The sequence below is a fragment of the Pleurodeles waltl genome, chromosome 2_2, assembly GCF_031143425.1.
Source record: "Pleurodeles waltl isolate 20211129_DDA chromosome 2_2, aPleWal1.hap1.20221129, whole genome shotgun sequence".
Taxonomy (NCBI): domain Eukaryota; kingdom Metazoa; phylum Chordata; class Amphibia; order Caudata; family Salamandridae; genus Pleurodeles; species Pleurodeles waltl.
Window position 1 is genome coordinate 191806953 of NC_090439.1, and position 15254 is coordinate 191822206.

Below are 15254 nucleotides of genomic sequence, written 5' to 3' on the forward strand. Positions count from 1 at the left end.
GGACCTCTGAATAGTGAGCACTTGGAGCTGGGCTGGCTCCCTTTTATAGAGTCTTGGCCCAGCCCACAACCACACCCAGGCATGCTGCAGAGAAAGTCTCTGTAAGGCCCTGGAAAGGGACCACACCCTAACACACTCTGAAAGCCTGCAGCAATACATTGCAAATGAACAGTATTTGTAAACAAATTAAAAATAAGTCTTCAGGATTAAACTCTGCAATGCAAAAGGTTAAACAACAACATATCAGCACAATGCATAAATTATGTTGTTTTGAGAGTGCTGGGTTTTTGCATTCTAGTCGCCAATAGAGCGCGCACTGCCCTGGTGTTGACACATATTTACAAAGCGGCATTAAGCCACTTTTTGTGGCTTAACGCTGTCTTGTAAATATTGGCCCACCCCACACAGTTTTCTGCAGCATTGGGGCGTGCAATGAGTGTTGCTGTGGCCACCCAACACCCATTGCTTTTTTACACTGCCCCAGATGTACAAGAAAATGTAAATCTGAGGCAGAGCTAAAAAGCTGACGCCACCCTAGGGGTGGTGTTAGCATGGCGCAACGAGGAGAAATACCTTTATTTCTCCTCACTTTTGCTTTTTCATTGTCTGCTACATTCTGCAGCAGACATAGAAAGTGCAAAGGACATTAATGATTGTCTGTGTGCAGGGAGGTGCTACTTCCTGCACATAAGCAATCATTAAATAATGATGATTTGCTACTTCAATGTGTGTTGCATTCTGCAGCAAACTTAGGAGTAACAAATCGCTATTATTGATTAGTTATGTACAGGAAAGGGCAACTTCCTGCACATAGACAATCATTCCCTGCAACTCAGGCACCCTTGAACTATGGTGAAAAGGTGCCTGCGTTGGCGCTAGCCAGCTATATTTAGCACCAGCGCTAGGGGAAGCAGGGCTGTGACGTATTTTTGTAAATATGGCGCATGTCTGTGTTTATGAAGTGACGCAGTGCGGTGCTGCCAATTTTGGTGCAGCGCCATGCTGCAACACTTCCTTGTAATTATGCATTCTGGTGTCTCATCCTGTGCATGTGTTCTGCAGCAGTGGTGTGAGAAACTGAAGCACTTTAGAGGGGAAATGGGACCTTTTGTGATTGGAGCATTTCGGCTCTTTCCCCTAGCAGATGAAGGTTGTGGTGAACTATTTGTGACCTATTTGGTACAATGGCTCATCTGCGCTAATCACAGATGTTCGGTCAAGTTTCCTGAAATTGAAGTGAAATGTGACCTGCATGTGACCAGCCGGTTTCTGCTTAACTCACTTTGTTTCTACACCCATCTATTTCCCTAAGGGTCTGTCGCTGATTACATAGGTTTGATGCTATTTCTAATCTGAAAGGTCCACGTGGAGGTCTGGGTCTTAGATCTGTGGGGGTCTCTACTCAATGTTTCTTATTCTGCCCTCTATCCCCTCCCTGTACCATTTTAAAGGGCCCGCCTGATTAGAGCCCAGAATAGCTATCCTAAATTGATGTGGTATCTTGATTTAGTACATTGAAATTTTCCTACCCACTACCTCAATTTCCATATCGTGTGCTGCACCACCAGTATCTACCCTATCTTGCCACAAAATCAGGATAACCCAGATTAGAGCATAGAAATTAGAATTAATCTGTACAGAAAAAATCTTGAGCATCTGCAACATTATTGAATATACTGAACTTTCCCATGTATAACACTTTCAGTTTCGCATGTTGAACAATTGCGGCTTGTGCCCCACCTGTTGTAAGTAGGAGGTTCATGGTTTTAAAAGCGTTTTGACTTTGGGTTGTTTCAACAGAAAGATGTGAATTTCAAACTTGTTTGACACGGTGATAGATTTAGTACTGTGATAGACTGAAGCATATCCTTGCTTGGTATTTGTTGATTGTTTTGACAATATTAAAATGCATGATCCTTTAAAACAGTTCAAACTTTATACAAATCTATATCAGAATCTACAAGTGTGAGCACCATATTGTCAGAACATTCTTCTACATTTTTCAAAGCTTTCATTTTTTTGGTGTTAATTTGCTTTCTAGATTTGCATTTGCTTTGAAAGTGCCCAACACTATTTCTAGCAGGACACATTTAATTGTTTATTAGATGCATTTTAGACCCACACCTAAAACAACTAAACTGTCTTGTTATTACACTTTATCTTGTTTTGCTTTACCCTGAATTCTGCACACTGATACCCTTGAAGCCACATCATCTTTCCCAAAAACCACAGACCTTGCCATAATGTCGGCAATATCTGACACTTCAGCAAGTTTGAGATTGAACCATGCTAATAATCCTTCCTGTATTTTCTTAGACTCACAATTAGAAACATACTAGACATGCCCAAATTTTCACCCAAATCACAGTTGGCTGTGCACCCATGTATTCTTCAACAGATTCATCACCCTACTGTTTTCTCTTTAAAAAGCTGTCATTCGATCACAAAATGTGTTTCTTCTGCATACCACTGCTTGAACACATCCTATGGAATATCCCCAGCTATGGGTGCTGCAAAGGGTTGAAGATTATGAAATATTTCCATAGCAGCCCTAGGAACTAAATAATAAAGATAATTTTCTTTACGCTAAGAAGGCTATGACATTAATTGCAACCAAATAATTGTTAAATGTTCCAAACTGTTTTTTCCATTTAAAACAGGGTTACCAGGCGTACGACAAAAATGTTAGGCTGACTGAACATTTGATTGTTAGCCACATTCTGAAAGATTACCCTAAAATAGTTGAATATGGTTAGAATATTTCAAAATATTATTTTGACTTACATTTCAACTAAGGGCCTGGTTTAGATATTGACGGGCAGATTACTCGGTCACAGCAGTGACAGATATACAATCTGCCGAAATCTAAATCCCATAGGATTTAGATTTCGGTGGATTGGATATCCGTCACTGTTGTTGTGATGGAGTAATCTGTAATTTGTCCACTAGTATCTAAATCAGGGCCTGTAGGAGGCTGGCCTGGTTTGTGGTGGGTATCAAAGGTACTTACACCTTCTACCAGGTCCAGTTATCCCTTATTAGTGAAATGTAGTCAGTGTCTAGAAGCCAGGCTGTCTAGAGGTAGCTGTAGGCAGAGCAGCCAAGGCTGAACTAGGAGACATGCAAAGCTCTTGCAGTACCACTATAGTCACACAGTACTCACACACATGAAAGACAATACTCAGTGTTACCAAAAATAAAGGTACTTTATTTTAGTGACACAATGCCAAAAATACTTTGGAGACTATACTCCCTTAGCAGGTAAGTAAATGACACATGCATAAGTCGGTTTCCCACCTAGGCAAGTGTAGTGTGTAGAGAGGTGCTGGGAGTGTAAGAAAACACCAAAGATAAGTAAAATACCCCACTCCAGAGCCCAGGAAAGCAGGAGTAAAACACAGCAAGTTTCCTAATACATACTAAAAGTTGTGATAGAAGATAATGCAAGAACCAGAAGAGTCTGCAAGACACCAATGAGGGATTCCTGGAGCTGAAGACCTGTGGAAGAAGGGGACCATTCCTAGAACCGATGAAGAGTCTAGGGAGAACAGGAGCCCCTGCTAACCTGGATGAAGGTGCAAAAGAAGAACCACCGTTGAGAAGACAAAGTCAGTATTGCACCGAAGAAGACAGATGCGGGTTCCTGGTTGGTGCAGAAGATGTCCCACACCGGATGGATGAATGCAGTCTGGTTTGCGTTGCTGGATTCCGCCAACAAGCTTTAGCTCGCGCAAAACATGTGGTTGGCGGAAAATGGCACTGTCTGGGAGCAGGAGGGACCTGGGGGCCTCTACCCAGGAGGGGGCTCTCAGCAACTCGGAGAGCCCTCAGAAGACCAAGCAGTGGGCACAGGAGTCCCACAGCATGGGAACAAAGGAGGTGCAAATGGATGCCCACGCAGCACAACACAAAGGATTCCCACGCCGCCGGTGAACCACTCAGGAAGCAGTGCATTGCAGGATGAAGTGTTGGGGCCTAAGCTATGCTGTGCACGAAGAACTTCTTGGAAGGTCGCACACAAGCCTTGGCAACTGCAGGTCACGCGGTGTACCGGGGTACTGTCTTTTGTGGGGAGACAAGCTCTTAAATCCACCAAATTTGGACAGCTGGCCGTTGGGCATGTCAGAGTCATTTTAGTCCACCAGCTGTGTTGCTGGATCCACGCCTGTCATCTGAAGAGGGGACCCAAGCCACCGGTCGTCGCTACAGAGAGGTGCCTGCTGAAGTAGGGAAGTGACTCTGTCATTCCACGGGTGATTCCTTTGGTTCTTCTGGTGCAGGCTGAAGACAGGCAGTCCTCGGAGGATGCACAACCTGGAAACTGTTGCAGTTGCTGGCAGGAGCTGAAGATACAATGTTGCAGAAGTCATCTCAGCTTCTTTGTTGCAGTTTTGTAGAGTTCCTGGAGTACTCAGCGGTTGATCTGTCGATAGAAGATGAAGTAAAGGATGCAGAGGATTCCTGCTGGAGTCTTGCAATCCAAATCTGAAGAAACACCCAGAGTAGAGACCCTAAATAGCCCTGAGAGGGGGATTGGTCACCTATCCAGGTAAGCACCTATCAGGAGGGCTCTCTGACGTCACCTGCTGTCACTGGCCACTCAGATGCTCCCAGAGTTCCCTGACCATCCTGAAAACAAGACAGCTGAACCCTGGGACACTCTGGAGGAGCTCTGGGCACCACCTCTATGGTGGTGATGGACAGAGGAGTGGTCACTCCCCTTTCCTTTGTCCAGTTTCGTGCCAGAGCAGGGCCTGAGGGTCCTTGAACTGATGTAGACTGGATTATGCAAGGAGGGCACCACCAGAGCCCCTCAAAGCATTTCCAGAGGCTCTGGGAGGATATCCTTCCCATGCCTGTAACACCCATTTCTAAAGGGAGAGGGCGTAACACCACTCTCCTAAAGGTAATGCATTGTTCTGCCTTCCTGGGATTGAACTGCTCAAACTCCAGGAGGGCAGAAGCCTGTCTGTGAGGTGGCAGAAGCTGGGACTGCAGTGGAAACCTCAGAAGGCTGGTATGGCAGTACTGGGGGTCCACTGTGGAGCTCCCAGAGTGCATAGGATTGTGCAACCAATACTGGAATCAGTATTTAGTTACAATTCACAGTTGTTAGAGTCCTTACTTGGCCATAATCGGAGTTACCATTGTGAAGCTGGTATTGACCTATGGACAGTGCACACTTAAAATGACATCCCCGCACTCACGACATCCGGGAAAATGGGCTGGACGATGTGGGGGCACCTCTGCTAGTGCAAGGGTGCCCTCACACACAGATACTTTGCACCATGCCTTCAGGGTTGGAAGACCTGTTAAATAGGTGACTTATAAGTGGCCTGGTGCAATGAAAATGGCTGTGAAATAGTGCATTGACTATTTCACACAGGCTACAATGGCAGTCCTGTAGAAGCCTTTGTATGGGCTCCTTATGGGTGGCAAAAGAAACGCTGCAGCCCATAAGGATCCCCTGGAAACCCAAAGCCCTGGGTACCTATGTACCATATCATTGGGGCTTTTAAGGGGGGTCCAGTATGTCAAATTAGAGGCAAATACTGAGTCACTAGTATGTAGTGACAAATTTAGAAACATGGAGAGCATGAGCACTGGAGTTCTGATTAGCAGGACTCCAGCGACAATTTAGAAAACAGTGAAACACACTGACAAGCAGGCCATAAACCATAAGCACTGGGCTCCTGACTAGCATGGTCTCAGTGACAGTCAAAAAACACACTGACATCAGGCAGAAACTGGGGGTAACATGCCAAAAGGAGGGTACTTTCCTACAGGCCTTAGTCCAATAGTGTTGGAAAATCAGACAGCGAAAATCACAGCTTAATTCAACTCATGCAAAAGTTTATAACAAATTGCAGACTTCTTCAGATATCCCCAATTAGTAATAAAACATCCGTCGTGGTGTGTCTGGACTGTGTGCCTGTCACATGAAAATGAGAGGAAAATCGCATAAAATATAGCGTTAAATATGTATGGTTCCCAACCTTGTATAAAATGGGCATCACACTGCTGTATTAATATTATATTAGCTGTGCTGCAAGTCAGCCTTGCAGCATGTGAATGGGAAACTGTCATGAACTCAAAAAGGACAGTTGCTCCAACTGTCAACAGGTAAATGTGATACAGAACATATTCTGGTAAATACCTCAAAAATGTGTTGTGATAGATCCTCAAGATTCTCTCCTGATAAACCCTCCAAGTGAAAATCAACTCGATCTTTCAAATTGTTGGTTCCCAAAACAGATGCAACATCTGCTGTGTACTTGTTTCTCCTTTGTGACCAGAGAAATTATAAAATTATCTTGCAGCCAATCATACAAATTATGGTCCTGCTTGAAATGAGATGAATCAACCCTTTGAGTGTTTTCTCCCTTCATTTAATCATTACAACAAAAAGGCCTTGAAGGAGAACAAAAATCATTGTCTTATCACTGGTCACTGCTTCGAAAGGCAGTGTAGTGACACAACTATGGAATGCTAAATGGATCTTTTCATTCCATCTAGAATATTGAATATGTCAATGCAGGTAACTAAAGGCTGGTAACTTAAGGCAGAAATACGCAAGTCAGTACAATATTAATCTTAAAACCCTTTGATACTACAGTTTCCTTTAGCTCTAATCAAAGGAAAGTCATTGTCATATGTATGATTGTAGATAATTTTGGTTAATACATAATTCACATTACCTATGGGTTCTCCATTGAGATAAGAAATGTTTCAAGGTCTTTCAGATCGTTCTGTACCAGAGTTTCGCCTTTTGATGGTAGTAATCATGACTGGAGGGTTGAGTAGACCATAATAGACATTTTATTTTGTTTCAGCAGGGGTCATAGAGCTGAAGATTTCCTGCACAATAGGTTACATTCTTTCAAGAATCCATCACAATGGAAATCTTGTGACCTTGGAACTGTTAGGGTCTGTGACATTTATTCACCAGTAGGATTTGTCGCACATGTCTAAGGCGTTAGACATAGGCAATTATGAGTCTTAGTGAGTCTGGGGTTGGAGAGCAACGTGAGCACAACCTATGCACCTGATAAAATGCCATTGGGTGGTCGAATGTGATGTTCAGTTGTTTTGCGAGCTATAGCGCCTTTTGGTGGTCAGATGTGATATTCAGTAGTTACGCAAGCTACATCTTCAGAAAGTCCTGCAAGTTGATTTCTTCCTCCTTTTCTATTACCCCAAAATTATGAATATTATTCCTCCTACTACAATCCTCTAATTCGGCCACTGTTTTTTGAAGGTTCCATATTTCTGTCTCCCAGTCAGGCACTATCAATAGTTTATTTTCAATGTCCGATAACTTGCATTCCATCAAGTCTGTATGGTTTCCCTGTAGATATATGCAAGGGTTAGGAGGTTTCAATTGTAGACGTAAAATTATGGATTTGGGTCAAATACAGGCCTTTACCTGTGAGACAAGATACATACTGTGTCCTCTGTGTGGTAAGCTTCTCAAAACGACAGTGAGAATCCTATCAAAATAAACTACCTGTTATTTTTTTTTTGAGAGTCTGAAGTTTCGCCCAATACCAAAACTGTCCATGGCGGTAGGGTCTTCTGGGGGGATGTCATAAGCATATGATGAATGGCCAAGGTTCTTGGGGCCATATTTATACTTTTTGACGCAAAACTGCGCTAACGCAGTTTTGCGTCAAAAAAATTAGCGCCGGCTAACGCCATTCTGAAGCACCATGCGGGCGCCGTATTTATTCAATGACGTTAGCCGGCGTTAGCCGCCGGCGCTGCCTAGTGTGCGTGAAAAAAAACGACGTACACCAGGCAGCGCCGGCGTAGGGGGATATGGAGCTTGGGCGCCAAAAAATGGGGCAAGTCAGGCTGAGGCAAATTTTTCGCCTCAACCCGATTTGCGCCATTTTTTTCGACTCCCAACCCCCATAGAAATGACTCCTGTCTTAGCAAAGACAGGAGTCATGCCCCCTTGCCCAATGGCCATACCCAGGGGACTTCTGTCCCCTGGGCATGGTCATTGGGCATAGTGGCATGTAGGGTGGCACAAATCAGGCCCCCCTATGCCACAAAAAAATAAATAAAAAAACACTTACCTGAACTTACCTTAATGTCCATGGGATGGGTCCCTCCATCCTTAGGCGTCCTCCTGGGGTGGGCAAGGGTGACAGGGGGGGTCCCTGGGGCATAGGAGGGCACCTCTGGGCTCCTTCCGAGCCCACAGGTCCCTTAACGCCTGCCCTGACCAGGCGCAAAAAAATGGCGCAAAAGCGGCCGTACGTAATTTTTTTTGACCCACCCACTCCCGGGCGTGAATTTTGCCCGGGAGTGTAAATACGGCGCACATGCCTCGGAGTAAATTTTTTAGACGGGAACGCCTACCTTGCATATCATTAACGCAAAGTAGGTGTCCACGCTAAAAAATGACGCAAACTCCATGGACTTTGGCGCTAGACGTGTCTAACGCCAAAGTATAAATATGGAGTTAGTTTTGCATCGGAATTGCGTCAAAAAAACGATGCAATTCCGGCGCAAACAGAGTATAAATATGCCCCTAGGTGTTTGATGACCTCCTCAACTAAAATGACGGGTGCTTCTTGAAATATCCATGGGGATTGCTGTGGAGGCGTATTCTGAAACGTTCAGCTTGCAACCTGCAACCTGCTGCAGCAGCAGCTTCCGCTCACCCATCTAGTGGGGACAGCTGGCTGTGTCTTCTTGGGTGGGGACCCTAGGACCCTGAGGGAGAGGAGGGAGCTTATTGATCTCAGAGCATGAGTCCGGCAACACTAGTACTTTCTTTACCAGTGCTGCTGTCCATTGAAGGAAAGTGGTAAGGAAATTGCAGCCTTTTTGAAGAGAAAAGTAAGTTCCCGTTTCACGCAGGCATATGTATTGTGGGCCATATTTATACTTTTTGACGCCAAACTGCGCTAACGCAGTTTTGCGCCAAAAAAATTAGCGCCGGCTAACGCCATTCTGAAGCACCATGCGGGCGCCGTATTTATTCAATGACGTTAGCCAGCGTTAGCCGCCGGCGCTGCCTGGTGTGCGTGAAAAGAAACGACGTACACCAGGCAGCGCCGGCGTAGGGGGATATGGAGCTTGGGCCCCAAAAAATGGGGCAAGTCAGGCTGAGGCAAATTTTTCGCCTCAACCCGATTTGCGCCATTTTTTTCGACTCCCAACCCCCATAGAAATGACTCCTGTCTTAGCAAAGACAGGAGTCATGCCCCCTTGCCCAATGGCCATACCCAGGGGACTTCTGTCCCCTGGGCATGGTCATTGGGCATAGTGGCATGTAGGGGGGCACAAATCAGGCCCCCCTATGCCACAAAAAAATAAATAAAAAAACACTTACCTGAACTTACCTTAATGTCCATGGGATGGGTCCCTCCATCCTTAGGCGTCCTCCTGGGGTGGGCAAGGGTGACAGGGGGGGTCCCTGGGGCATAGGAGGGCACCTCTGGGCTCCTTCCGAGCCCACAGGTCCCTTAACGCCTGCCCTGACCAGGCGCTAAAAAATGGCGCAAAAGCGGGCGTACGTAATTTTTTTTGACCCACCCACTCCCGGGCGTGAATTTTGCCCGGGAGTGTAAATACGGCGCACATGCCTCGGAGTCAGTTTTTTAGACGGGAACGCCTACCTTGCATATCATTAACGCAAAGTAGGTGTCCACGCTAAAAAATGACGCAAACTCCATGGACTTTGGCGCTAGACGCGTCTAACGCCAAAGTATAAATATGGAGTTAGTTTTGCGTCGGAATTGCGTTAAAAAAACGACGCAATTCCGGCGCAGAGTATAAATATGCCCCTAAGTGTTTGATGACCTCCTCAACTAAAATGACGGGTGCTTCTTGAAATATCCATGGGGATTGCTGTGGAGGCGTATTCTGAAACGTTCAGCTTGCAAACTGCAACCTGCTGCAGCAGCAGCTTCCGCTCACCCATCTAGTGGGGACAGCTGGCTGTGTCTTCTTGGGTGGGGACCCTAGGACCCTGAGGGAGAGGAGGGAGCTTATTGATCTCAGAGCATGAGTCCGGCAACACTAGTACTTTCTTTACCAGTGCTGCTGTCCATTGAAGGAAAGTGGTAAGGAAATTGCAGCCTTTTTGAAGAGAAAAGTAAGTTCCCGTTTCACGCAGGCATATGTATTGTGGGCCATATTTATACTTTTTGACGCCAAACTGCGCTAACGCATTTTTGCGCCAAAAAAATTAGCGCCGGCTAATGCCATTCTGAAGCACCATGCGGGCGCCGTATTTATTCAATGACGTTAGCCAGCGTTAGCCGCCGGCGCTACCTGGTGTGCGTGAAAAGAAACGACGTACACCAGGCAGCGCCGGCGTAGGGGGATATGGAGCTTGGGCCCCAAAAAATGGGGCAAGTCAGGCTGAGGCAAATTTTTCGCCTCAACCCGATTTGCGCCATTTTTTTCGACTCCCAACCCCCATAGAAATGACTCCTGTCTTAGCAAAGACAGGAGTCATGCCTCCTTGCCCAATGGCCATACCCAGGGGACTTCTGTCCCCTGGGCATGGTCATTGGGCATAGTGGCATGTAGGGGGGCACAAATCAGGCCCCCCTATGCCACAAAAAAATAAATAAAAAAACACTTACCTGAACTTACCTTAATGTCCATGGGATGGGTCCCTCCATCCTTAGGCGTCCTCCTGGGGTGGGCAAGGGTGACAGGGGGGGTCCCTGGGGCATAGGAGGGCACCTCTGGGCTCCTTCCGAGCCCACAGGTCCCTTAACGCCTGCCCTGACCAGGCGCTAAAAAATGGCGCAAAAGCGGGCGTACGTAATTTTTTTTGACCCACCCACTCCCGGGCGTGAATTTTGCCCGGGAGTGTAAATACGGCGCACATGCCTCGGAGTCAGTTTTTTAGACGGGAACGCCTACCTTGCATATCATTAACGCAAAGTAGGTGTCCACGCTAAAAAATGACGCAAACTCCATGGACTTTGGCGCTAGACGCGTCTAACGCCAAAGTATAAATATGGAGTTAGTTTTGCGTCGGAATTGCGTAAAAAAAACTACGCAATTCCGGCGCAAACAGAGTATAAATATGCCCCTAGGTGTTTGATGACCTCCTCAACTAAAATGACGGGTGCTTCTTGAAATATCCATGGGGATTGCTGTGGAGGCGTATTCTGAAACGTTCAGCTTGCAAACTGCAACCTGCTGCAGCAGCAGCTCCCGCTCACCTATCTAGTGGGGACAGCTGGCTGTGTCTTCTTGGGTGGGGACCCGAGGACCCTGAGGGAGAGGAGGGAGCTTATTGATCTCAAAGCATGAGTCTGGCAACACTAGTACTTTCTTTACCAGTGCTGCTGTCCATTGAAGGAAAGTGGTAAGGAAATTGCAGCCTTTTTGAAGAGAAAAGTAAGTTCCCGTTTCACGCAGGCATATGTATTGTGGGCTATATTTATACTTTTTGACGCCAAACTGCGCTAACGCAGTTTTGCGCCAAAAAAATTAGCGCCGGCTAACGCCATTCTGAAGCGCCATGCGGGCGCCGTATTTATTCAATGACGTTAGCCGGCGTTAGCCGCCGGCGCTGTCTGGTGTGCGTTAAAAAAAACGACGTACACCAGGCAGCGCCGGCGTAGGGGGAAAATGGCGTATGGGCGTCCACAAATGGTGCAAGTCAGGCTGAGGCAAAAAAATCGCCACAACCCGATTTGCGCCATTTTTTTTACGATGCCCATCCCCCATTGAAATGACTCCTGTCTTAGCAAAGACAGGAGTCATGCACCCTTGCCCAATGGCCATGCCCAGGGGACTTCTGTCCCCTGGGCATGGTCATTGGGCATAGTGGCATGTAGGGGGGCACAAATCAGGCCCCCCTATGGCACAAAAAAAAATTCAAAAAAATACTTACCTGGACTTACCTTAATGTCCCTGGGGTGGGTCTCTCCATCCTTGGGTGTCCTCCTGGGGCGGGCAAGGGTGGCAGGGGGTGTCCCTGGGGGCAGGGGAGGGCACCTCTGGGCTCATTCTGAGCCCACAGGTCCCTTAACGCCTGCCCTGACCCAGGCACTAAAATCCGGCGCTAATGCGGGTTTTTTAGACCCACCCACTCCCGGGCGTCATTTTTGCCCGGGAGTATAAATACGACGCAATAGCATCGGAGTCATTTTTTAAGACGGGAACGCCTACCTTGCATATCATTAATGCAAGGAAGGTGTTCACGCAAAAAAATGACGCTAACTCCATGAACTTTGGCGCTAGACGCGTCTAACGCCAAAGTATAAATATGGAGTTAGTTTAACGTCGAATTTGCGTCGAAAAAAACGATGCAAATTCGGCGCAAACGGAGTATAAATATGCCCCTGTATCTCTGCATGTGCTTGTATGTTACAGAAAAGGTCGGATTTGGTGGAGCTAATATTTCGTGAAGCTAAGCTCCACCCTTTGGCATGACCTTTAAATTAAGCATGGACAAAAATGTAATTACGCTGGTAAACTTTACATGATTTCTGGAATTTCGTGTTACATTTCTTATGCCAAATTTTCGAAATAATGGGATTATGCCACTTTGCGCAATTACATGGCATTTGTGGTAAGACGTTGTGTTAAGAGTTTACCATGAATAGCACCGCTTACTGCATTTGTGTTAAAAATTTACTGCAAACCCACAGGAACAACAAAACATGAAGGGCAGTTGTTAGGGTTGCTTTTTTTCAAATGCCTTCCCGTGCCAGAAATTGACATGAGGATGCGTTACTTGATCAAATGTAGCGCAAAATGACAGATTCATATTTCCCGTTGTTTTCTATACTTTTGCCGACATTTCATGTAATTCCCAAAAGCAAATTGCAAGAATTTCACATCACCTTACTTTGAATGAAGGAATAGCTGACTCAGAAAAGACCAGAAAATTGATCACATTAAATTTGGTTGTAAAGGATGTTTCTTGTAAAAATATGAATTTATAATTATCAAGGGTGGTTAAATCCTTTGAATTAAAAACAATTGAAATAGCTGCAGTATAATGGCAGCATTCATTAGGTATTTAATGCGGAGAATCAATTAAATGGGTTGCAATTTCTCATAATGTAAGAATGGTGAGCCTGATTCACAAAGGTAAACTTAAATGTTTTGTAAGTTTACTATTCACGAACTGCACGCTTAATATTACTAATAGTAATTTTACGACTGTGGAGGCTCCGCACATAAAAAGATAAAAGAGTCTTTTCATTTTATGTGCGGAGTCTTCACAGTCCTAAATTAAACTCGCAGCTCGTGAAAACCAACATACAGCAAACGTACATAAAAGTGTAACCTTACCTTTGGGAATTAGGCCTGGTGTGCTAGGTGGTGAATTAGTGGTCCCCAGAGAGGACCATCCCATGCCACACTTTTTCTCTCATCTCTTCATTTCAGCTAGTCTAAAGGGAATACCTGGAGCAGTGCTTAATTTGTGCTTGTTGTTTTCGGTGCAGAGCTCCTGGCACTTATTTTTGAGGGCTGGCACTTATTTTTCTGCCTCAAGCATTTACTGCAAGCAAAAGACACATAGGGAAAAGATGGAGGAAGAGAAAAATTAAAAAACCGTCACAATTGGAGAAGGCAAAAGTGAGCGGAAGGGGCAAGAAGTGGCTGTAAATTGATTGAAGGGGACCTAGATGGCTTCAGGATTACGCTACCTCAGTATTTCATGTTCGCACATTTAATTGCAGTAGCTGCATGCTTAACAGGAGGGCTTTGGGCACCAGCACCTTTTTATTTTCAAATTAAGACACTGACCCCGAGCTTCCCCTGGAAAGTTAACATCGAGCCCGAAACGTAGACTTACACTCTGGCTATCCTAACCTCATCTCTGTAGAGTGAAGCCTGGATTTGTGACATACCGTAGACGTTGATTGGGCATTGAGCTTCCACCAACTGCCAGAGAGATCGACTCCTGTAAGTGTAGGACACACAATGGTGACTCAGACCACACGGTCACTCCTTTATGCAACAACTTTTTTATTGTTATCTGTTTACTTCTGTTTTGACCTGCCATTTGCAACGGTCCAGAATCTCGTTGGCTATACAGCCCCCTAAGTCCTCCCACCTTTATGGTGTATTATGAGGCCTAAGTGCTTGTGTGCTGTTGCCTTTTTGTTCTCATGACACCACTAAGATCAGCTTACTTCCCCTGCATGCTCTGTCTGCAGGATACTGTCTCTTTGCATTGCACGTATCCTTGAACACTTAAATTTGCACACATCTTTTAAATACTGAACAGATACAAAGTAACTAGTTTTTATCTGGGATTCCGTTTTCATAATGGTATTATGTTTTACTTCTCCTCAGACTATCTTGAGCTACCTCCCTTGAGATTTATTTTACATAACAGGATCATTGGATTGTACCATACTGTTTAACACTAGATATTGTGCTTTGAAAGTTCTATTTATTTGATTCTGTTTATACACAGATATATTTATAGGGTTATTATTAATAGTATAGTGTACACTCAACCCTTGTCAGGACACTGATACGTTATTGTGCCTTTTGTAACTGTGTTGGACTGCACCAAGATTCACCTATGCACCCTCTCTTGAGTTAAGCCTTAAACAGCTTGATTACATCTACCCAGGAAGTCAATGACAATTTACTAACTCCCAATTTCTATATTAACTGAGAACCTTAAGCTGATGAACCTGTTGTATAATGATCAGTTGTAGGAAAAAGAATGTCAAGAAGGAATGTAGAAGGTTGTTGGGTCGAATGCTGGGCTGTGGAATGAACTGGCAGTTGCCGCTCTGTGTCCACCCTGTTAAGACGTGTATCTCGGAAGAAAAGCATCTTCAATCAAATTCGTCTCTGTGTGCTCACCTACTTCAGAACCTTAAGGGTTCCTTCTGTTAGAAAGCACAGTAGACACTGCATATGTCTTTAATTAGCAACTCTGGGCTCCCAGCCTCACAGGTGTAATAAATACCATCGTCCCCAATTAATCTAGACCCAGGTGTAAGGAAATGTGTCTTTTTGCATCATCACCCACAGAGGTTTGGACTGGTACCACCCGTTTTATGACCCCGAGAGTGCACTGAGGAATGCTACCTAGACCTCAGTGCCAGTGTTTTAACTCGGGTTTCCAACCTGTGTCTAGAGACCACTGGGAGTCTGCAAAGCCTCCTCAGGGGGCCCGACTGCTTAGAAAGTTACATATTATTGACAGACTTTAAACAATTACTCAGTGGGGGGTCCCTGAATTCCAATAATGATTCAGTGGGGGTCCACGGGTTCCAGTAATGATAAAGAGGGGG

At 45.4% G+C, this 15254-nt stretch overlaps 1 protein-coding gene across 2 annotated transcripts in view; it reads left to right on the forward strand.

The window, feature by feature from the left end:
* Positions 1–15254, forward strand: part of GABBR2 (gamma-aminobutyric acid type B receptor subunit 2) — a 3493747-nt gene that overhangs the window by 2183308 nt on the left and 1295185 nt on the right. The gene's annotated exons all lie outside the window — the stretch shown is intronic.